A 23,762-nucleotide genomic window follows, 5' to 3' on the forward strand; every position below is an offset into this window, starting at 1 on the left:
AGCCAAGGAGACACGCTGCAGGTGATATGCTGTTAGCGAAGGCACTCACATTGGTCATCTGCTGCCATAGCCCATTAATAACAAAATTGCCATGCTGTCCTAATGGATATGTTTGATATCCATCCCACATTGATTTCTGTGGTTATTTCATACAGTGTTGCTTGTGTGTTATCACTGACAACTTCACACAAATGCCACTGCTGTCGGTCATTAAGTGAAGGCAGTTGGCCACTGCATTGTTGATGGTAAGAGGTAATGCCTGAAATCTGGTATTCACAGAACACTCTTGACACTGTGGATCAGTGAATATTGAATTTTCTAACATTTTCTGAACTGGAATGGCCAATGCATCTAGCTTCATCTATCATTCCATGTTCAAAGTCTGTTAATTAACATCATGCAGCCATAATCATCTCAGAAAACTTTTCATATCAATCAGCTGAGTACAAATGACATCTCTGCCATTCCACTGCCCTTTTATACATTGTCTATATGTTATTACCACCATATGGATATGCACATATCACTATCCCATGACTTTTATCACCTCAGTGAATGTAAACTCTCTATCTAAAAACAACAGTCACCATTAGGTCTTCTTACAGATGGCAGTAGTATTGTTTAATGACAGTAATTTGTTTCATCCCAATTGAACTACCAAATCAGTTCTCCACTCCCTCATACTCTTACAGATTTATGGACAACCCTGCAGGACTCATGGTGTCAGTTCCATCCAGCAGTACTTCAGACATTAGTCAAGTCCATGCCACATCATGTTGCAGCACTTCTGCATGATAATGGGGGCCCTACACTATATTAGGCAGATGTACCAGTTTCTTTGGCTCTTCATTGTAGTATCTGCATTTATCATAAATTAACTCTGTTTTTGAGTTTGCTAACTAGCAATTTTTACTGCAGGTTTTTGTGTTGCCTTAATAGAAATCTCATTTTGTGTATCAGCTTCAATTCTTATAGGGAATTAGGAAATTCTTAGCTCATCAGATTAAAAGATAATCATCAGGTTTAACTTACAGTTATTTGTTCACTGCTTTGTAATACATTGCACCAGCAAAAATGCAGCCCCACTGTGAAATCTGTTCTCAAACATGGGATGAGATGGTTGGGATTTTTAAGCATCTGGAAATTGTTCTGGCTACTGTCAAATGATTGGCAGCTGCTGCGAATTGGTATATTGGAACAGTACCTGAGAGTTGTGTACCTGTGATTCCTGTACCAGAGGTAACTTGAGTACTATCCTGTCCTGTGGATCCAGTCTCCTCTGCGGAAAGTACACGGTCTGTCATTACTCATCCACTTGACTGCGAGTGGCATGTCAATGGTAGAGCTGTGTGTCCTGTACAGGTTGGATGGGGACCAGGGAGGGCTCAGGGTATTGTACCGATCCCCATAACCAACAAGTGTGAAACTGAGCCAGTGGGGCTCACATTAAATATTTTGGGGAATTTGTTTTGTCTGGTGTCAGGAGGAAGCAAATGCAAAAGAGTATGGGTCTATTAATCGTTGGCAATTCAAACACGTGGTGAATGATGGTACTCCTTAGGGAAATGGCAGCAAGGGACAGGAAAGGAAATCAGGTGTGCTCAATGTGTATGCCTGGGGGCCTCATTCAACATGTTGAAGAGGCTATTCCAGCAGCCACTGAGGGAACAGGGTGCAACTGACTGAATATTGTGGTGCATGTTGGAACAAATGATGCCTGTCATCTGGGTTGTGAGATTATTCTTGGGTCATTCCTGCGACTGGCAGAGAAGGTTGAGAAGACCAACGTTGTGCATGGAGGTTCAGTGAAGCTCACAATTTGCAACATTGTCCCCAGAACTAATTGTGGCCCTTCGGTACTGAGTCGAGTGGAAGGACTGATCCAGAGACTTCAAAGGTTCTGTGACAAGCTAGGATGCAACTTCCTGGAATTGTGCCATAGGGATGGGAATAGTAGGGTCCCCTTAAATAGGTCAGGTGTGCACTACCATCAGTGGCTGCTACTCAGGTAGTTAAATGTGTTGAGGTGCACGCAAGGGTTTCATAGATTGGATTACTCTCCATCCAGTCCAGATAATGATACCTGTAGGAAACCCACAAGATTCAGTGTATGCTTGAAAGAAATGGCTTCCACAGGTGAGAGCATTATAATCCTAATGGTAAAATGATGAAGCATTTGCAACAAAGTGCCAGAGTTTGAAGCACTCATGAAAAGCAATGAAGCTCACATAATACTAAGCGCAGAAAGCAGGTTGAAACATGAAATTGATAGCAGTAAGTTTTTTTGGGAAATTTAAGTGCATATCAAAAGGATAGGCAAATGGGAAATGGAGGTGGAGTATTTGTTGCAGTAGACAAGAAACTCAGATCCACCGAGATAGAAATTGAAGATGTATGTGAGATTGTTTGGGCAAGACTCAGCATTAGGAATGGGCATAAAATGATAATTGGATCCTTCTATTGCCCACCAGACTCATCTCCTGATAGAAACAAAAACTTAAGAGAAAACATCAGTTCACTTGTATGTAAGTTCTGCAATCATATTGTAATCATCAATACAGACTTTAACCAGCCAACAATTAATTGGGAAATTTACAGTTTTGTTAGTGGTGGGTGTGATAAGACATTCTGTGAAACTTAACTAAATGCCTTCTCTGAAAACGAACTAGAACAGATAGTTATGAACCCTATTCATGATGGAAATACATTGGATCTAATGGCAACAAATAGACTTGACATCTTTGAGGATGTCCACATTGAAACTGGTATCAGCAACCATGACATGGTCATTGCAACAATGATTACCAAAGTACAAAAGACAACTAAAACAGAAAGCTACACCTGTGTTCAGTAAACTAGATAAAAAATCAGTAGTGTCATGTCTCTATGAAGAGCTTGAAACTTTCAGTGCAGGTCAGGAGCATCTAGAAGAACTCTGGTTCAAGTTCATAAGAATAGTTGGCTGTGCACTGGTTAGATATGTATCCAATAGAACAGTCCATAATAGGAGGATACCTCCATGGGGTACAGTCACTGTAAAGAAACTTCTAAATAAATAGAGATTACTGCATAATAGGTGTGAAACAAAATGTAGGACTATAGATAGAGAGATGCTGAATGAAACATGTTTGGCTGTAAAGAGAGCAATGTTTGTTGCATTCAATGACTACCATAGCAGAGTACTGTCAATTGACATTATACCAAATCCAAAGAAATTCTAGTTATATGTAAAGGCTGTTAGTGTTCACTCCATAGTGAATGAGGTAGAAACTGAAATTGACAGTGGCACAGCAAAAGCTGAAATGCTTAATTAAATTTTCAAAGGAAAACCTAAGAGAACTGCACCAATTTTATGCTCATATTACTGAAAAGATGAAAGAAATAAGTATTAGTGTCAATGGTGTTGAGAAACAGGTGAAATTATTAACACTGAAAAAAATCTCTTAGGGCCCAATGGAATCACTGTCAGATTCTATATGGAATTTGTGACTAGCCTCTCTTCCAACTATAATTGGCTGTAGGTCTGGCGAAAGAAAAACCACGCACAGTTCTTGGAAAAAGACGCAGGTCACACTTGTCTACAAGAACGGTAGTAGAAGTGATCCAAAAAGTTACCATCCAATATCCTTGACATCAATTTATTGTAGAATTTTAGAACATATCCTGGCTCAAACATAATGAGGTATCTTGAACAGAATGACCTCCTCATTCCCAACCAGCATGGATTTTGAAAACTGTGATGTGAAACCCAATTTACACTGTTCACACATGACATACTAAAAGCTTTGGATCAAGACATCCAGTTAGATACAGTGCTTCTTGATTTCCAAAAAAGCATTTGACTCAATACTGCACCTACACTTATTGTCAAAAGTATGATCAATAGGGTATCAGGTGAAATTTGTGACTGGATAGAGAACTCTTTGGTAGAGAGGACACAGCATGTTACCTTGCATGGAGAGTGAGTATCAAATGTAGAAGTAACTCCGGATGTGCCCCAGAGAATTGTGTTGGGGCCCTTGCTGTTCAAGTTGTACATTAATGACCTAGCAGACAATACTAGTAAGGCCATTTGTTTTGCAGATGATGCAGTTATCTATAACAAATTACTATCTGAGAGAAACTGCGTAATTATTCAGTCAGGTCATGATAATATTTCAACATGGTGTGGAGACTTGCAACTCACTCTAAATGTTCCTAAATGTAAAATTTTTTGCTTCATAAAATGGAAAAAAAACATACTATCCTAAGACTATAATATTAATGAGTCACTATTGGAATTGGCCAACTCATATAAATAACTGGTTGTAGAACTTTGAAGGGATATGGAATGGAATGATCATATAGGTTCAGTCATGGATAAAGCAGATGGTTGACTTCAGTTTATTGGCAGAATACTGGGGAAGTACAATCAGTCTACAAAAGAGATTGCTTACAAATCACCCATCCCAGAATATTGCTCAAGTGTGTGGGATTCATACCAGATAGGACTAAAAGGGGATATTGATTGTTTACAGAGTTGGGCAGCACAACTAGTCACAGGTTTGTTTAATCCATGGGAGTGTGTCACAGAGACGCTAAAGGAACTGAACTGGCAGACCCCTGAAAACAGACATAAACTATCCCGAGAAAGTTTATTAACAATGTGTCAACAACCAGCTTGAAATGTTTACTCTAGGGATATAACAACCCTCTACTTATCACTCACATAGGGATCATGAGAATAAGATACAATAATTACTGCACACACAGAAGCATTCAGTCATTTTTCCCATGCTCCGTATGTGAATAGAACAGGGAGAAATGCTAATAACTGGTACAATGGGACATACCTTCTGCCATGCACCTCACAGTGGTTTGCAGAGTATAGATGTAGAGGTAGAGTCATTTAATCAAAAGGTTTACCTAAATGTGCTAATTTCTTTAATTTTTTCTGCAAAGGTTTCCATTGTTCCATTTCTCCCTCTAGAAACAGGCCCATTCAATAATTCATCCTTAATTTTAGCTTGTTCAAACTCTGACCAAAACTTCTTCAAAAGAATTTTCTTAAAATCACTAAATATGTTCCACTAATCAAAATTTTTACTGTCCCATGGCAATACCTCCACTTCAAGATATTTCTAGACACATTTAATCTTTAAGTTATGTAACTCATCAGGCACAAAATTATCTTTATTGTATTGCAAGAACTCAACAGGGTATAAATTTTCACAACGAAAGCTTTTCATTGATAAACTTGAAAACATGGTACCACTAATAACTCATTAGTTTTTTGACACAAAATATTTCTGGATTTCATAAACTTTTTTATCCCAACCAATGACATTGCTTGTGACTATTTGTTGTGATACATATTTTTGCCTCTATTTCAGAATTTAAACTATTTAACCTTCTCCTCTACCGCTTTTTGTACAGGTTTTAAGTCTCCAATGTCCTTTCCCTGCTTTGCACTTTCTTTCACAAACTTATTTTCTAAAAACTATGACTCTGTGTGCAACTACATACAGGGGTATTACAAATGATTGAAGCGATTTCATAAATTCACTGTAGTTCCATTCATTGACATATGATCACAACACACTACAGATACATAGAAAAACTCATAAAGTTTTGTTCGGCTGAAGCCGCACTTCAGTTTTCTGCCACCAGAGTGCTCGAGAGCACAGTGAGACAAAATGGCAACAGGAGCCGAGAAAGCATATGTTGTGCTTGAAATGCACTCACATCAGTCAGTCATAACAGTGCAATGACACTTCAGGACGAAGTCCAACAAAGATCCACCAACTGCTAACTCCATCCGGCGATGGTATGCACAGTTTAAAGCTTCTGGATGCCTCTGTAAGGGGAAATCAACGGGTTGGCCTGCAGTGAGCGAAGAAACGGTTGAACGCGTGCAGGCAAGTTTCAGGCGTAGCTCGCAGAAGTCGACGAATAAAGCAAGCAAGGAGCTAAATGTACCACAGCCGACGGTTTGGAAAATCTTACGGAAAAGGCTAAAGCAGAAGCCTTACTGTTTACAATTGCTACAAGCCCTGACACCCGATGACAAAGTCAAATGCTTTGAATTTTCGGCGCGGCTGCAACAGCTCATGGAAGAGGATGCGTTCAGTGCGAAACTTGCTTTCAGTGATGAAGCAACATTTTTTCTTAATGGTGAAGTGAACAGACACAATGTGCGAATCTGGGTGGTAGAGAATCCTCACGCATTCGTGCAGCAAATTCATAATTCACCAAAAGTTAACGTGTTTTGTGCAATCTCACGGTTTAAAGTTTACGGCCCCTTTTTCTTCTGCGAAAAAAACATTACAGGACACGTGTATCTAGACATGCTGGAAAATTGGCTCATGCCACAACTGGAGACCGACAGCGCCGACTTCATCTTTCAACAGGATGGTGCTCCACCGCACTTCCATCATGATGTTCGGTATTTCTTAAACAGGAGATTGGAAAACCGATGGATCGGTCATGGTGGAGATTATGATCAGCAATTCATGTCATGGCCTCCACGCTCTCCCAACTTAACCCCATGTGATTTCTTTCTGTGGGGTTATGTGAAAGATTCAGTGTTTAAACCTCCTCTACCAAGAAATGTGCCAGAACTGCTAGCTTGCATCAACGATGCTTTCGAATTCATTGATGGGGACATGCTGTGCCAAGTGTGGGAGGAACTTGATTATCTGCCGAATCACTAAAGGGGCACATATCAAACATTTGTGAATGCCTAAAAAAACTTTTTGAGTTTTTGTATGTGTGAGCAAAGCATTGTGAAAATATCTCAAATAATAAAGTTATTGTAGAGCTGTGAAATTGCTTCAATCATTTGTAATAACCCTGTATATTCTAGAATTCACAGCCTCAATCCTTTCCAGCCCAACTTTTCTACTTGCTGCATTCTCCCCAACTCTTATTTATTTTACACAGTTATGGATGTATAGGAATATATATATATATATATATATATAAACAAAGATGATGTGACTTACCAAATGAAAGTGCTGGCAGGTCGACAGACACACAAACGAACACAAACATACACACAAAATTCAAGCTTTCGCAACAAACTGTTGCCTCATCAGGAAAGAGGGAAGGAGAGGGAAAGACGAAAGGATGTGGGTTTTAAGGGAGAGGGTAAGGAGTCATTCCAGTCCCGGGAGCGGAAAGACTTACCTTAGGGGGAAAAAAGGACGGGTACACACTCGCACACACACACATATCCATCCACACATATACAGACACCACGAGGGCTGTTTGGTTGAATCTGGGAGTGGGGCTGAAGGTGAGGCCTTTGGATAGGACAGAGGTTTCGGATTGGGAGAGAGGTTTGGAGGAAAGGTTAACTACTGAATTAGGGTGTTGTGGTGCCAGATTGTGTTGATCGGAATTTTGAGGTTTTGGAGGGAGTGGAGCTGGAAGTGGGAGATTGAGTAGATGGGAGAGACTGGGTTTGTGTGCAATGAGAGGTGGTTGAGGTTTGCTGGAAAGGTTGTGAAGGGTGAGTGAGTTGCCTTTCCGGAGGTGGGAAACCAGGAGATTGGATAGTTTTTTGAGGTGAAGGGTGGCATGCTGTTCTAATTGGCGGTTGGCCTGTAGGAGGATGCTCTGAATAGCCGGTGTGGATGTGGGAGAGGAAAGATTGAGGACTTTTATTAAGGATAGGAGTTGACGGGTGTGTTCATTGGCTGAGTTGATGTGTAGGTGAAGGATTAGGTGGGTGAGGGCAATGGATTGTTCAGTTTGGAACTGGTATAGGGACTGATGGAGAGAAGGGTTGCAGCCAGAGATGGGAACTTTAAGTGTGAGGCCTTTGGGGGTTATGCCAAATGTCAGACAAGCCTGAGAAAATAAAATATGTGAGCGTAATCTGGTTAGGGTGAAAGCATGTTTGCGGAGGGAATGTAAATAAAACTTTATGGGGTCGTTGTGGGGGTGTTGTGAGGGTGACATGGTATTAGAAGGTGGAAAGTTTAACATGAGGTTGAAATGAAAAAGAAAGATAGAAATATATGGGGAGAGATAAAGGTGAACTAGAAAGCAATTGGAGATCTGGTATGAAAAAAGGCGAAAAAGTGTTGGTTAAGTTGATCTTGTAGTGAACTTTGGTTGGTAGACAGCGATGTGCAAAAAGGTTAGGTGGTTGTGTTGCCGCTAAATCACGTTAAAGGACGGAGAAATTCGGGAAAATTTCGAGAAAACGTATTAAAGGAGTGGTGTTGTGGTGAAAGATTACGAAAATGGGGCTAACAATTGTAGAAAAAATGACGTTAAAACCTGTGGGGAGCGGCTAAAATGATCAGTGATGTGCGAAAAACGGAAGTGGAAATAAAGTTAAAGTTATTAGAACTAGCCGAAATGGTTGTTAAATACGTGAAAGCAGCTGTTATTGAACTAGAAAAGGTGGATTTTATAGCAGCGGTAGTGTTGAAAGCGGAAAATAAAATCTTTTGGTTATGGTTGGGAAGTGGGTTACGTATTGTTGAGCATATATATGGCGGGATAAAATTGTATAGTAGATTACAGTAAAAGGGGAAGGTGAATACAAAGTGAAACTACTGGTAAAAACAGAAAAAGAAAATAAAGAGAAAAAAGAGAAATAGGACGACAGGAAAGATTTCGAAATGCAAAGGCGACAATAACAAACGTAATTGTTGGGTTCAAATTAATGATATGGTTATAATAGAAGGAAACATTCCACGAAGGAAAAATATGTCTAAAAACAAAGATGATGTGACTTACCAAACGAAAGTGCTGGCAGGTCGACAGACACACAAACGAACACAAACATACACACAAAATTCAAGCTTTCGCAACAAACTGTTGCCTCATCAGGAAAGAGGGAAGGAGAGGGAAAGACGAAAGGATGTGGGTTTTAAGGGAGAGGGTAAGGAGTCATTCCAGTCCCGGGAGCGGAAAGACTTACCTTAGGGGGAAAAAAGGACGGGTACACACTCGCACACACACACATATCCATCCACACATATACAGACATCTGTGTACCAAGGGAAATGTATGAGCTAAATAACAGTTTAATTTTAGTTTATTTAAACAACAATACAAGAAACTTGTATAACATCGCTAATTTACTATTTTATTAAACAAAGAAGAAACTTTCATATCATTCTAGTGCTGCAGCTGAATATCCCCTTTTTTAAGCAGATACTGAACAAGAACACTCTTTCATTGCAATATAAAAGAACAAAGGCTTTATGTATTGAAGAAGTATTGGTTATCACAAAGTTCCTTCCATCTACACAGTTAACTGTCTTGCACATTTTCAGGAAGTGCTTTACACTTCTCGCATGTATGCACTGTTTTTCATGCCCTTTGCAAACAAAGCTAAAGCATGAGTTGCACCTTATGGTAGTAGTTGGGTTTCTTGCTCATCCATATGTCACACTGTCCTCTTTTCTTGGTGGTCAGCTGCTCAATTCTTTCAACACTTTAATCTTTGTATTTCATGAGGAAAGCTGCAATGTTGGCAGGAAGTGAATAAATATTAGCTCTTTCCACTAGCAGAGGCTTCATAAGATACAGTGCTAAATCTTACAAGAAAAATCTTCTCTTCTTTTTTGGATTTGCCTCATTTTCATGAAAAATTATTTGAGTAGTGGTTCCTGCTATATCCATTAGAGCATAGAACACAACCAATGGTCATCTTCTTGTCACCCATGCAATGGAACATGAAGTTGATCGACTGTGTTGACTCCTCCCTTTGTTATATTGTAATCCAAAACTATCTCCGGTTTACCTGTAACTTCATCAATGGTTCTAAAATCATGCATAGTTGAAAGAAATATAGCTGCCTTGTTTTGTTTTAGCACATACAAAACTAGTTTCATATCATTCTGAAAACCTAATAAAGAGGAGTAAAAATTGTTGTGGGATCTCGTGTTTGTTTTTTATCAATCTGCAGATATTTGTTAGTCACTTTTTCAAAAGGGAGTTGGCTAAGGAATAGCTAGTGTACCAATTATCCGTTGAAACATTTCTTCCTGAACCTTCAGTGTGAGTAACTATACTTCCTACAATATCACTGGGAGAATTAGAAATGTTGTATGGTCCTTTATGTTGTTTTCCACAATATACTTCAATATTATCTTTATCCTGTACTTCACTGGTTTCTTTGGGATATACTAAACAAAAGAACAGCGACCCCAGAGAGCTTGTAACTTTTTGTCTACTGACACAAATTGTCCTACACTACAAGCATTCTTGCAGTTCACCACAATATTTGCCTGATTGCAGAAAGTGTATCAGTTATTCTTCTTTCTTGCCTTGTAGTCTTGTCATCAAAATGGATACATCGTAAAAGGAACAGAAATCTTCTGTTGCTCATCACAATCTCCAAACCAATACCATCTGCTGTCCACAGTTCAATGACATTTGTGTGGTTTGCTTTCTTACTTCAGATGAGACACAGAAATCCCTACAATGACATTATTTCACACCTTGTAGTTTGCTTAGTGTCCCTTTCTCTGGAATATTGTATGCATTCTTTCTTAGATTGAATGTATATGTTCATGTATTTTACAGTTACAGTTTCATCAATCATTTCCAGACTAAGTATTGTCCATAAAGCCTCTGTTTCACTTGTGAACCCTCTGGCAACACGTGTAGGCCCATGGAATATTTTTGCAATATTCTTTTCTTTTGTTTTCAAAGTCACATTAGGCCATATTTTATTTCATTTACCCGTTTTATTCCTCCCAATAAAAATACCACTAGTGGAGAGTGGCTCTTCACAGTCATAATCTGAATTGTGGACTTGATCAGAATTTGAACTGTGGTCACTTCGTGTGATAAATTCCTCTACGTCTTCTGAGTCGTCATCATTTTTGTTGTCTGGTATAGAGTTGAAGTCTGGATCATGTTGAGTAACCAATTGAGTATGTTCTCTGTAGGCTTTGATCTCACCCTGCACAGTGATATACTCACTTGTTATGTGTTATCTTTTGATCCAATTAAAAAGGAACAAAATAAAACTGAAGGAAAAATTGCTCCCATGACCGGGCGCATAGTGTACTTTGTTCACAAAGGTGACACATGCCCAGTTTATTTTAAATTACTCTTACTCACATTAACCCTTGACAGCACTACTTCTCACTGTGCTAGATGAAACAATAATGCAGGAATAGGTAGGGGCTTGCTATTGTAAAACAGCAATGGAACTGTGAATGACAATGTTATTTGTGGTTGGCGCACTTTATACAAGGTTCAGAGGTTAAATCAACATGGTCAAAAAGTTCACGTCTAGGTCCAAACTTTTTACATATTTCTGCTGCAGAGTCTCTTTTTTTTAAAAAAAATCTTGTTGCAGTCATTGAGTTCATATTCCCTTTCCTTGTTGTAGAGTCATAAAAATTGTCATTTCATAGACACACAGTGTCACTGGTAATATTCACAAAATAATTCATCACTCCATCTTGTATGAAAATTGGTCCAACACTTGACTTTTTATGACTGTCCTCTCTCCATTCCTCTTGAAGTCTACTACTCACAGGTTAAACACAGTCAGAACAACTTGTTGGTGCAGAGCATCAGAGGCACAGTCTTGCAATATTAACTTAATGATCTTTTCTGTTATTTATGAAAAATTATAACAGCTATTATTTTTATGAATAGTGAAATTTTATGCAGACTTTTCATTATTAAATATTTGACAACATAAAATACATTTCAATTTCACTTGGAAGAAATAAGCGAAATCTGTAGAGTAATTAATGTTTTTAAAAGTCTTAAGACAAAAATGATTTGCCAAAAAATTATAGAAAATATGAAAAATATAGAAATTTTTAATTAATTATCTTATATAGTACATTGACATCCCAAAGATTCCCTTACTGAATATCTGATTTGCAATTTTCAAAATAAAAAAAATTAAAAAAGTTGAAAAATGGATTGAATAATAGATTTCATTAATCAGAATAAGTATCATAATCTACTATAGAATTGAAGTGCCTGTAGTACAGATACAGTATATCAAGTAAAACCTCTATCCATACTAATTCACAGTAACTATACACCTGAATTTCACTACATGTAACTCTACATCTACATCTATACTCTGCAAATCGCTGTGAAGCTTGTGACAGAGGTGGTTAATATTTTGTTGTGTCAGCTTATTTTTAAATTTTAATATAACAGACAGTGAAGAAATTCTTTAAAATGACTGTAAGCAGGGAAAGACATGTTGGACAGCTAAGAAGAAGATAAATCAACATAGTTAAGATGGGCATGACTGGAAGTTGCCTTCTTTTGGATAGGATTCATGAGGAAGAACTGTAAAGAACAGGAAAAGATGGAAGAGTCTCACCACCAGCACCTGGGAAACTGGAACTTTTACCTTGTGATGATGAGTACAGTTTCAATAAGAAGGGTAGTCACAAACATACACTACACTTGGGAAAAAAGAAGAAGCACTTAAATTGAGATACAGTTGTAAAATTAGGAGGAAGCTCCTAGCAACCATGAAGCATCTGTTTCCATTAACTAAAATTCACTGTTCATGATTGGACAGAAGTATGGGAACTAGAGCACTGCATCTATGTGACAAATCCATGTGAGTAGTGTTCGTTTATGTCCCTTTCTATGCACGCGCACATGGAATCACGCAACTAACAGTCGACTCACCTGGTACCATGCAGTTCTTACTCACTGAGCGATGGGCAACAGCCGTGTGGCCTGCCATGAAGGTAAGAAAACATGGACTTTACCCAACTTCATGAAAACACAGCAGCACTAATGGAACTGGCAGGTGAACAAGTGTATTTAGAATTAGAATTTCTTTTTTGTTGGCGATTTTCCACGCTTACTAGGAAGAACATGTATGTTGTGTACATGAGGTTTACCAAGTGTGACCCCAGTATAATGAAAATTAAACTGATTATCGAATATTGAATATTTTGAAAGTCATTGTTTTCGACATGGACCTTCATATTTGAGTGAAAGAGTAGCTGATGAAATACTGCTCACTTTCAGTGAGCTGCTACAACTTCACTGACATGTGGATAATTATTTGAACAAGTAGATTATTCAAACAAATTTATTTGCCAATAAATTATTTGAAACATAAGAAATGAATAACATATAATGCCACCATATCTTCTTTCTTTACTTCTTGAACAAAATTAGCTTTTCTTCCCTTGACACGGTGCAGTTTCTGTGTGATAAATAACATATTAATGGATTGTCTAGAAATTTTCCTTTCTGGTTCAGCGAATTAAGTCCCTGACTACAAAATTAAAGCTTTACGGTTTAATCCCTGGTTGACTCTATGATTTCCTCTGTGACTTATCACTTCTTTCACCTATCTTACAGTATGTACTATGATGTGGCCAATCAAAACACAATAATAGTTTAAAAAACAAGGACAAATGAACCTGGAATGGCTAGGCAAGATTCAGGGAACACAGCTTTCACCCTTTAGTTCATGCACTTTGTTTAAACAAGACCAAAATTTTTCAATGAGGAAACGTTTACAGTGTTTTAAAAACTATAATAACAAAGTTTAAAAGATTTAAATAAGAAACACATAGTGTAAACTACAGACCTACTCTAGCACTGAGAAAGTTTTACAATTGCCCAATTCTTAAAAGAAGTGTTAACCACTAAAGAGAGAGAGAAAAAAAATTTCATAGACTCCCCAAAAATTTGCACAAGATGTACTCACAAAGGGTAAGAGTTCACCAATTACACCCCCAATTTGCTGGCAACATCTGGGAAAGGAAGGTATGAACTCCTTTCCCAACTTCCAACACTGTCAACTGTCTACCTCCCCCTTTAATTGAACTGGACACTCGTGAACAAAATGTTCCACCTGCTAGCAACGAAAACAGAATTTAGATCAATGTTACAGGACATTATCAAATTTAGGTTGCAATGAACAGTCTCTAGCTTCCACACATCCAAAGGATGATTAAACCCACTGACTATCAGAATAACTACATCCCTCTCTGCTAGAAACCAAAGCATTTAATTGATCAAAGGTGGAGGGTTTACTGGCAAAGGTGATTCGAGATCGATCCTCAGGTTTCATCCCTTTCAATATATTATCAATAATTTGACTCTCGGTAACTTGCAATTCTAAAGCCAAAACTGTGGTTCAGATCCACTCAGTACATTCACTCAAGGGCTTGAACCCACCAATAATGCTTACACTGCAACTTGTAGTTCAAGTGGGGTGACAGTTTGAAACTGATCACCCATTGACATAACTCCTTTCCTTCACACAAAATGTCAGCAAATATTTGACTCAATGTTTGACTAATTAATGGGTACAATAACTGAAGAACCTGATAATGAGGCAAATTCAGCCCAATGCAGTAGTTGTGCCTGAAGACAAGCAATCTGTTTACAAGTGGGAGGAGCAATGTCAAGAAAATCAATGTTCTACCATAACTGGCGAATGCAGTGGTATAATGTGGCAGTGCACCACCTACCTTTCCAACAGTTTCCATGATGATGATGAGCAGCTTATCCAATGCCACCAACACAGTGAGATTGGCAACTCTTCCCTCACCAACTTGAGGGTGCATCTTAGCTTTGTTGGTGAACTGTTCTTTCTTTAACAAGTTGAATCCTTGGCAAAGCCACGGTTCCATAGTGAACTGTGGCCTGAAAATTACAAACATATAAGTAACAATAATTTACCTTAAATATTATATCTCCAAATAAACCATCAAGTTGTAAACTGCTTAAAAGTCCCTCCCCTCAGCAATAAAAACCACCCTCTGAATAACCAGTTGACATGGCCAATTAAAATGTAATATTAGATTTAAAAACAAGACCAAGGGAATTTGGAATGGCTAGGCAAGGTTCAGGGAAAACATCCTTCACCTTTTAGTTTACACACTATTTAAGCAAGACACAAATTTTTCAATAAGAAAACTTTTCAAATGTTTTAAGAACTATAATAACAAAGTTTAAAAGATTTAAATAAAAAACACATAGCAAAAAATTCAGGTCTACTCAAGTGCTTAAGAAAGTTTTACAATTGTCCAATTCTTAAAAGAAGTGTTAACCATTAAGAGGAAACAAAAATTTCAGAGACTCCCCAAAAATGTACTTTCAACCCAACTTAGCAGATATGTATAAAACCCTTTAAAATATTAAGCTCCCAATGAGTCCAGAATGTTTATCAAAATCTTATATTTTTCTCTTGGTTAAACAAGCAACAGGATCTTGTTTTAAAGGGTAATAACCATTTAAGAAAAATAATCATTTAAGAGACATCCTAGAAGTATGCCAAGTTTCCAACTAAGATATTAACCATTTAAGAAAAAACAGCACCCCTCAAAATGCACTTTCAAGGCAATCTTCCAATTATGTATAATTGCTTCACATAACCCTAAATTCGGTGAGCTACCTGCAGAGCTGTTGTCCCTCGGTTGTCACAGGTCCAGGCATCGTTCCAGGTTCTTCCAGCCTATCAGACCAGCATCATCTTCTGCAAGGCATGGTTCTCATGCCAGCAAAACTAGAACACACTAAGGTGTGTGTTTACAGCTGGTTCTATATCACTTGTCAGGTCGTTTTAATAAATGCACAAGGGAGGCTACAAGTCCAGTGCAGAATAGCACAGTGTCTTTGTGAAACCAGAGCCAATATGGAAGTACTGAGCTACCAGGGGCTCAAAAGACAATGAGCAGAAACCAAAGCCCACAACCCCCTCACAGCCGTATTGAATCAAAACACAACAGAGACATTACAGAGAGACAGAATAACTGAAGAGGTGGGTGATAAACATGAAGGGTAAACCAAACAGCCCCTCAACTTAGGTTAACTCCAGAGAAGACAGCAACTTGCACAGTTGAAGGGTAGGTTTTAATGATAACACACCAGTTACCCCAAAGATATCAGGAAATATCTAGAATAGAAAACAGGGGGGCCTTCAGATTAATTGAATAAATACAAAACAGCTGTCATCAGGGTGACACTATTCAGATTCATTCTTTCAGAAATTCATGTCAGCAAACAGCCAAGCCATCAATCAGAGTTTGTAACTAGGATCAAAATTTGTATCTAGAATCACAGGACTACAACCACTCCACCAAATAACAGAAGTTAAAGGAGGTCAGTAAGTAGTGGAAAAGTGACTAGAGAGGACAATGATCCCCTTCAACTGAACGGAAACACCTGTGGGCCTCTTGTTCTGAAAACCAATGGGGCCTCCTCCTATCCATTCTGGTGGTCACATCATAACTCACACTGCCACTTCTATCTGGCCAGAGTTGCCCCACATTACTACCTTGCATTGATCACCGTATGGCTGATTGTGCCCTCTTGCAGCCACTGTCACTGTAATTGAGCTGTTGTCACGAGGCCAGCTTCTCCACCAGAACAAGAACATCTCAGAAGTGAACAAACAAAAGACAGACAGACCCCAGGAATTTGAAGGAAGCAGAGCTGCACAGCTCATGATGAAATGTTGGTCTCCCTGTAATCTCTATATATAAAAGGCAATGTCCTGACTGACTGACTGACTGACTCATCATTGACCAGCCCAAATCACTAAGGATAGAAACTGGAAATTTGGAGATGTGGATATTATACTGCAGGTGTCATTTAAGAGGGTGAAGTATGTGATGAAAGTTTTTTGAAAAATGTCATTATGAAGGCAGTTTTTAAGATAGACCTACAAAAATTGGTGTATGGTTTCTCAGTCAGAAACAAAGAAATACATATTTCAGCATTTTTGGCAATTTAACCCTATGGGAGTGAAATAGTGGCTGAAAACTTTTTTTTGAAAAGACAATATTATTGAAGAACTGTTAAACTATTTTTAAAGCTAGATCTATGGTCATTGGTATTTGACCTCCTGGTTACAAATAAAAAATTATGTGTTTCAGTGTTTTTTGGAAATTGAACCCCTAAGGGAGTGAAATAGAGGAGGTGTTTTTTATGAAAATATTTTATTATGAAAGCATTTTAAAGCTAAATCTATGAAAATTTAAATTTGGCCTCTCAGAAATAAAAAAATGTGTTTCACTGGAGTAATTCTGAGAGGCTTAAGTATGCAGTTGTTAAACTGCTGTATAAGAAGGGAGATAAGATGTATGCTGCTAACTATTGGCCAGTGTCACTACTGACAAGTTCACTACTTCAGAAACAGAACTAAACTAAAGACAACAGATCATAGTCCTTGGATTAATGACCAGATATGGTTTAACAAACTGCCAAGTGCTATAAGTTGCCACAGAGGTAAAATATTCAAAAGGGAATTAAAATCATTGTACTCACTGAATGAATACTGATATTAAAATGTAGCTATTCTTAAATGTAGGCCTAACTCTTCCATCTATATGATGTACTATTCTGAGGTGATTGTAATATATATTATTTTTGTAACAACATGCTGTAAATTCAAATACCTATACTACGTAACAACTGTATGTTGCATTATGAAGTACTGTACCATATATTGCCAAGTGCATCACCCATAAGTGGCTTCTTGTACATGTGAATTGCAAATTCCTACTGTTTATACAAAAATTGTATAAAAATGCTATGTTGTTTGCAAAAGTCACCAATTGGTGACTATATGCAAAAAAAGATAATAAATAAATAAATGAATGTGCTACCACTGATTTCTGACATGTCCATATCCTGTGATATTGTCACGACGTGGATCACCAGAACAAGAAACAAATAAATAAATAAAAACTGGGTAATTTGACCCCTGTGGGGGTGTAATGGTGGATGAAAGTTTTTATGGAAATATTTCACTGTGCAAGAATTTTTGAAGCTAAATTTACGAAAATTTGTATTTGGATTCTCTGTTAAAACTGAAACATAAACATCTTGGAAAGTCAACCCCTAAGGGGGTAAAATATGGTTAGGCTGATTCACTGCCTCATCATTGCCCAGCCCAAACTGCTAAGTTGAAGTTTGTAGAGGGTATGGATTTATACTGTAGGCATCATTTAATTTTGGATCGGGTGTGGATCTTATACTGTAGGCATCATTTAAGAAGGTATTTTACAAAACTCCACTCCTAAGGAGGTGAAATAGGGGATGAAAGTCTCTTTGAAAGTGTCTCATTAGTAAGGGAATTTTGAAGCTAGAACTATGAAAACTGATATTTAGTTTCCCAGTAAGAAAATAAAAAAATATGTGTTTCAACATTTTTGGAAATTCAACAACTAAGAGCGTAAAATAGCGGCGGAAAATTTGTTGAAAGTAAATAATTTTTAAAGAACAAGAAAAGGATTTTTAAGGCTGCATCTACAACAACTGGTATTTGACTTCTCAATTAGAATTTTTAAAAAATACATGTTTCAGTGTTTCTGGAAATTTAACCCCTAAAGGAGTGCAATAGGGGATGAAAATCTTTATGAAAATATTTCATTACTTTAAAAAAAATTAAATCTAAATTTATGAAAATAGGTATTTCACTTCTCAGTTAGATATAAAGAAATATTTCTTAGGGGATGAAAGTTGCTATGTAAATATCTACACAAGAATGCAAAAAGGCATGATTAACAAAACATTTGGACCTCAGCTACCAGAATCACATTTGGTCACAAGTACATTCAGAAAAGACCATGCTTATATGGCTTTAATTAACATAAAATGTTAGAAGGTGTTCCAATTTGCGAACAGTATAAAAATTCAATCAAATAAAAACAAAAAAATCTCTGCAGGCCATACAGTCTATGCGAACAAAGCAGCGGGTGCTAAACTAGTTTCTTTATATACAACACTAGGCTGTTTTCTCATCCAGATGAAGTGATATTTCATACTTCAAATATTTATACTTATATTTACAAACTCATCAGTTCCTTATCATTGTGCCCTTTTGACAGCTTCACTTTCAGTTTTTTGTATCCATCTTTCTCACCGGTAATAAGCCTAAAGATTTTTCAGAATTCATACGGGTCTGAGACAAAGTCATGGGCAAAAGTTATTTGACTGCGTAAGTCTGTTCGGATGTGGAAGGATGTCAAGTGCACACCATTATGCATAGTAAATCACTGCAGTGCTCTAACCAACTTTCAAATTGAGCATGGCTTGATTTACAGTGTGACAAATGAAATATAAAAATATTATTGGCAGATGGCCTTAGCAGGCCTGACTGTGGCAGCCACAATGTTGAGCAGCCAGCTGATGCCCAGATGTTACTGATTAGCTGAGCATGCTGACAATGGAATATGTTATGCCTTTTTTCCTAATAACAGAGGCAAAGCCATATTATTCAGCTTCAGTTTATTATAATTATAAAAATTGTTTTTCTGCTGTTTTACTTGCTTTATGTGATGTACCGTATTTACTCGAGTCTAAGCCGCACTCGAATCTAAGCCGCACCTGAAAAATGAGACTCGAAATCAAGGGGAAAAAAATTTCCCGAATCTAAGCCGCACCTGAAATTTGAGACTCGAAATTCTAGGGGAGAGAAAAGTTTTAGGCCGCATCTCCAAATCGAAACAAAGTTGGTCCACTGTAATATGAGACAATTTAGGTCGAATGAATGACAATACAGCTACAGTAGTTTGGTTCGAGTCGTAAGCTTAGCAGTTAAGCTTTACCAGGTAGCCATTGCTATGCGTCAGGTGCTCCGTCCGTATTTATATGGGTACCCTGCCTTTTTCACGTGCTTCGTCTGTTTTGAATTGATTGCTTATTTTTCTTTGATCTGATACGCGCAGTTTTCTTTGTTATAGGTGTTTACGTCACTCTACGCTGAATATGCATTACTGTACTGTGTCATGCTTTGTTTGTCGTACTCCGATACTGCGTGTTTACGGCCTGTCGCCGATCGCGGTATGGCTTGCTTTTGTGCGCGCTACCGCTGCTTACAAATTAAAAAAAAAGAGAGAGAGGAATCGTCTCATTGGCGAAACAATGGCAAGAGTCTGCTACTTGTTGTTACTTACACTGCTGCTTTCTTTGATAATGATCAACAAGAAGCAAATAATAGATTGCGTACGATAGAAGATGTTCTGAACGAGAGTTTAGCGAAAATTTTTCTCCGTTTGAAAATCTTTGCAGGCGCCTCTTTAGTACACTACATTCTGCACAGAAATTAGAGTCATCTTAGATTTAAAAATCTAGTCAATTGCTCGCTTCATTTCTGACTGTATCACTGTTTAGCGTAAGAATAATACGAATATAAACATGACATGATATGTATATTCTTCCGCATTTGCTGTTGTCTCACTCTAGTTTTGTGGTTTATTACGCAGACAGGATTTAAATGAGATAGCAGCAAACACGAAACAGAACAAGGCAAAATGTTTATGTTCGTATTATTCTTATGGTGACGAGAATACTGCATGTGATTCACAATTTATAAAAGTTCCTATTAGCAACCATCTCTTCTCACAGATAGGAAAAAAATTCAGAACGTAGAGTTGGCCATATTGACAAACATCCTAAACATTCTTGCCAGTCGGGTTTTCGTAGTACATTGAAATGCTACTACATTCGAAGATGAACAATACGGAATTTGTATTTACTTCGTTGGATAATGTATGAAAATGCAGTGGTCGAAACTCGGCGCGGAGAAAAAAAGCTTGTCTTCCACCTTTTTTTAAAAAAATTTATTTACTGACGCACAGGTTTTGGCGCCAGTATTTATCTTTGTGGCTACAAAGCATGCCTCGGCAGAACTAAGTTGTGGCGGCACCCACCGACATTTTTAAGAACTTCCGCTTGCTTTGCACTCGATTCTAAGCCGTAGGCGGTTTTTTGGATTACAAAAACCGGAAAAAAAGTGCGGCTTAGATTCGAGTAAATACGGTATATTATGAGTTTTCTTACATACAGTAGATACTGGAGCATATAGAAAATATAGTGACTCATCTATTTTTATGCAATCAATTTTCCATGAAGAACCCATTTAAAACAATTTATGAATATTGGAGGAAAGCATAATATCAAACAATGGAGTACTGATGCTGGACATTGTTGGAGGTGAGGCTTTTGATTTTATCAGGAAATTTAATGTGTTCTTATGCAGGAAGGAATCTAACAAACAACAAAGGTAACTGTAACTATCGACTGTCTCAGAATATGGTGGTTTATGCAATGCACATTTAGCACTTGTGTTGCCTCCTATTGCTTCCTACTGGCACTTCCATGATCAGCAAAATTGTAATAGACTTTTTCTATGCCCAGCCAGTATTCTTCACTTCATTGAGATACATGAAAGTGAGGCAACACAATACTATCTCTCATTGCAGTCAGTATTTATTGATCAATAAGTTTAAATTCAAATTATTACCATTGGCTAGCTGCATTGTTTGGCAGTTGCTGTCAAAGATGTTCATTAATAGTTACTGGGTGGCCAATTTGTGCTTCAAAATGAAATGATATCTTTGATTTTTGTGGAGCACATGTACACCAAATTAATTCCTTCAAAAGTCACAGGGTTCATTTAACATAGTTTGTTTGATACGATTCACTATGATGCATATTCATACGTAAGCCCAATAATAAATGTCTAAACAGGGCCTATAACTGGAAGTTATTTGCTTTTAATTAGACCAGCTTCCAATGAGGCTAACTTTTTCATGCAGAGGTGCATGAACTTAACAGTCATGAATATTCAGGATTACAATGCTAAAAGCTAGGACACTAAAATCTCGAATGCAAAGTCTCCCATATGCTAGAGACTGACAGTTGCTAGAGACTAACAGATGTGAAAGATGTTACCAATATTTGCATTGGGTTTATATAATAGTTACAAAACAAAAGGGTCATTTGTTAGAAACTATTTGAATAAAGCTCCTTGCTACTTTGCATGTAATACTCTATTCCATTGGCTCTTATTATTTTTTTATTTAATTTTTCCACTTTAAAATGAGAATTCATGTTTTTGTCTGAAATATGGGAACTGTTCATGGCCAGTTTGAATAAATTTTAGTTTCCAAAAGGGCCAGATATGTAACAGGGGCTACACACTCTGGCAAATAAATGCACTACTTTTCACTGCCCATTTGAGAAAAATTTGCAACTGCTGCAATAAAAGCATGGTGTGTTTTACAAAACTAAGTGCCAGAAAAGGATGGCTATAAATTTGAAGACATATCATACATCCCTCCAGAAAGGAACATACCTCCAGTTCCTACAAGCTGTCAAAAGTCATTGGAAATTTTATTTCAGGATGCAAGCAAGGTGTGCTTGCTGTGACAAGTGCACAGACACTGAATGCAGCCACATAAATTCTCTAAACGAACTCTGTTCACAACTCGCTGCACAGAGCCAGCTGGATGCCAAGTAGTCTGATGTGATGTGTTCTGATGGCTGTCACAGAGAAGCAATCATGGCTGCCCAGTGTGTGGGCTGCAATGTGCTGTCATTGTTTTTTGGCTGCCACAGCATAGCTGTGTTTCATCCCTATTACACTACTAACTCAGTGTCATTCAACTGCCTTGGCACCCGCCATTATGTCTCCCCCTCCCACTGCTAGCATGTGCACAAACTCTACATAATTGCCAACAATGAGAATGCAGTCAGCAAAACCTCTAAATCTTCAGCACCTTTCTTAGATTGCTAACACTAATGAATATGCATGTCATCTTGATATATTTACACTTTTTTTGTGGTGCTACAGAATGAGTGAACCAAGCAAGAACCCAGTGGTTTCTAGCGACTAACATCATCAAAGTTTTAATCTAAAGCCTCCTAAAACGTTTGTAAAATGCTGCTAGATGTCCAGAGTCATCCAAAGTGTTCTAGGATTAATTCTGGGTAAGCTTGCTGCTAGAGTACAGAATAGTCTTTCAATCTGACATGCGTCTAATCAATTACATAGAGCTCTGAGATTCACTAAATTACTGAAGAGAAATTGGGTTTGAATTCATAAAAGATTTCATAATAATGCAGCACACTTGCAACTTTTGCATAGTGAAAGTGTCACGATATTATATGAAGACAACTCTCACCTTTTTACACCAATTATAATTATTGGATCAATATCTTACCCAGGAATTAAAAACAAGTACCATAGTTCAGCTGTATTATAGCCCAGGACCAAGGGAGGCTTACAACAATTGACAGAGGTATAATAGCCAAAGAAATTTCAAAGAAAATGAGTCATAAGTTTTGATTGATATTATGGCATGAAAAGAAGATTGTATTTTGAATGTGATTTGACAAATGAAGTTAAAGAGGAATCACTATGAATTATTTGCTAGAAACTACAGCAGAATTGATGATTTCTCAGTTTCTGCTGAAGAAGGTTGTGGATGAAAGTCATATATCATTATAATGATTAAAGATGAATTCAGGAGAGCATTACATATGAAGAATGTATTTTCTTTAGTGGCACAATGGTAAATCCCTGGAAATCAAATAAAGTTTCTGATGAATATAACAGAGGGAAACATTCCACGTGGGAAAAATATATCTAAAAACAAAGATGATGTGACTCACCAAACGAAAGCGCTGGCATGTCGATAGACAGACAAACAAACACAAACATACACACAAAATTCAAGCTTTCGCAACCAACGGTTCCTTTGTCAGAAAAGAGGGAAGGAGAGGGAAAGACGAAAGGATTTGGGTTTTAAGGGAGAGGGTAAGGAGTCATTCCAATCCCAGGAGTGGAAAGACTTACCTTAGAGGGAAAAAGGACAGGTATACACTTGCACACACACACACATATCCATCCATTTCTGATGAGACATTTGACAAAAAGTGTTGTTCTAAAAACTAATTTAAATGAAACAAGAGGTGCATTCATTTAATAAATGACAAAGAACTGGAGCAGTAAGTGGCACTGTATTTAATATTTATCTTTTGTTCTTCACACTTTTTATTCAGAG

At 37.6% G+C, this 23,762-nt stretch overlaps 1 protein-coding gene across 1 annotated transcript in view; it reads left to right on the plus strand.

The window, feature by feature from the left end:
- The window catches only part of LOC126176531 (tyrosine decarboxylase-like), a 228,493-nt gene that overhangs the window by 107,052 nt on the left and 97,679 nt on the right, over nucleotides 1–23,762 (plus strand). The gene's annotated exons all lie outside the window — the stretch shown is intronic.

The sequence above is a fragment of the Schistocerca cancellata genome, chromosome 3 (genome assembly GCF_023864275.1).
Source record: "Schistocerca cancellata isolate TAMUIC-IGC-003103 chromosome 3, iqSchCanc2.1, whole genome shotgun sequence".
Lineage (NCBI taxonomy): Eukaryota > Metazoa > Arthropoda > Insecta > Orthoptera > Acrididae > Schistocerca > Schistocerca cancellata.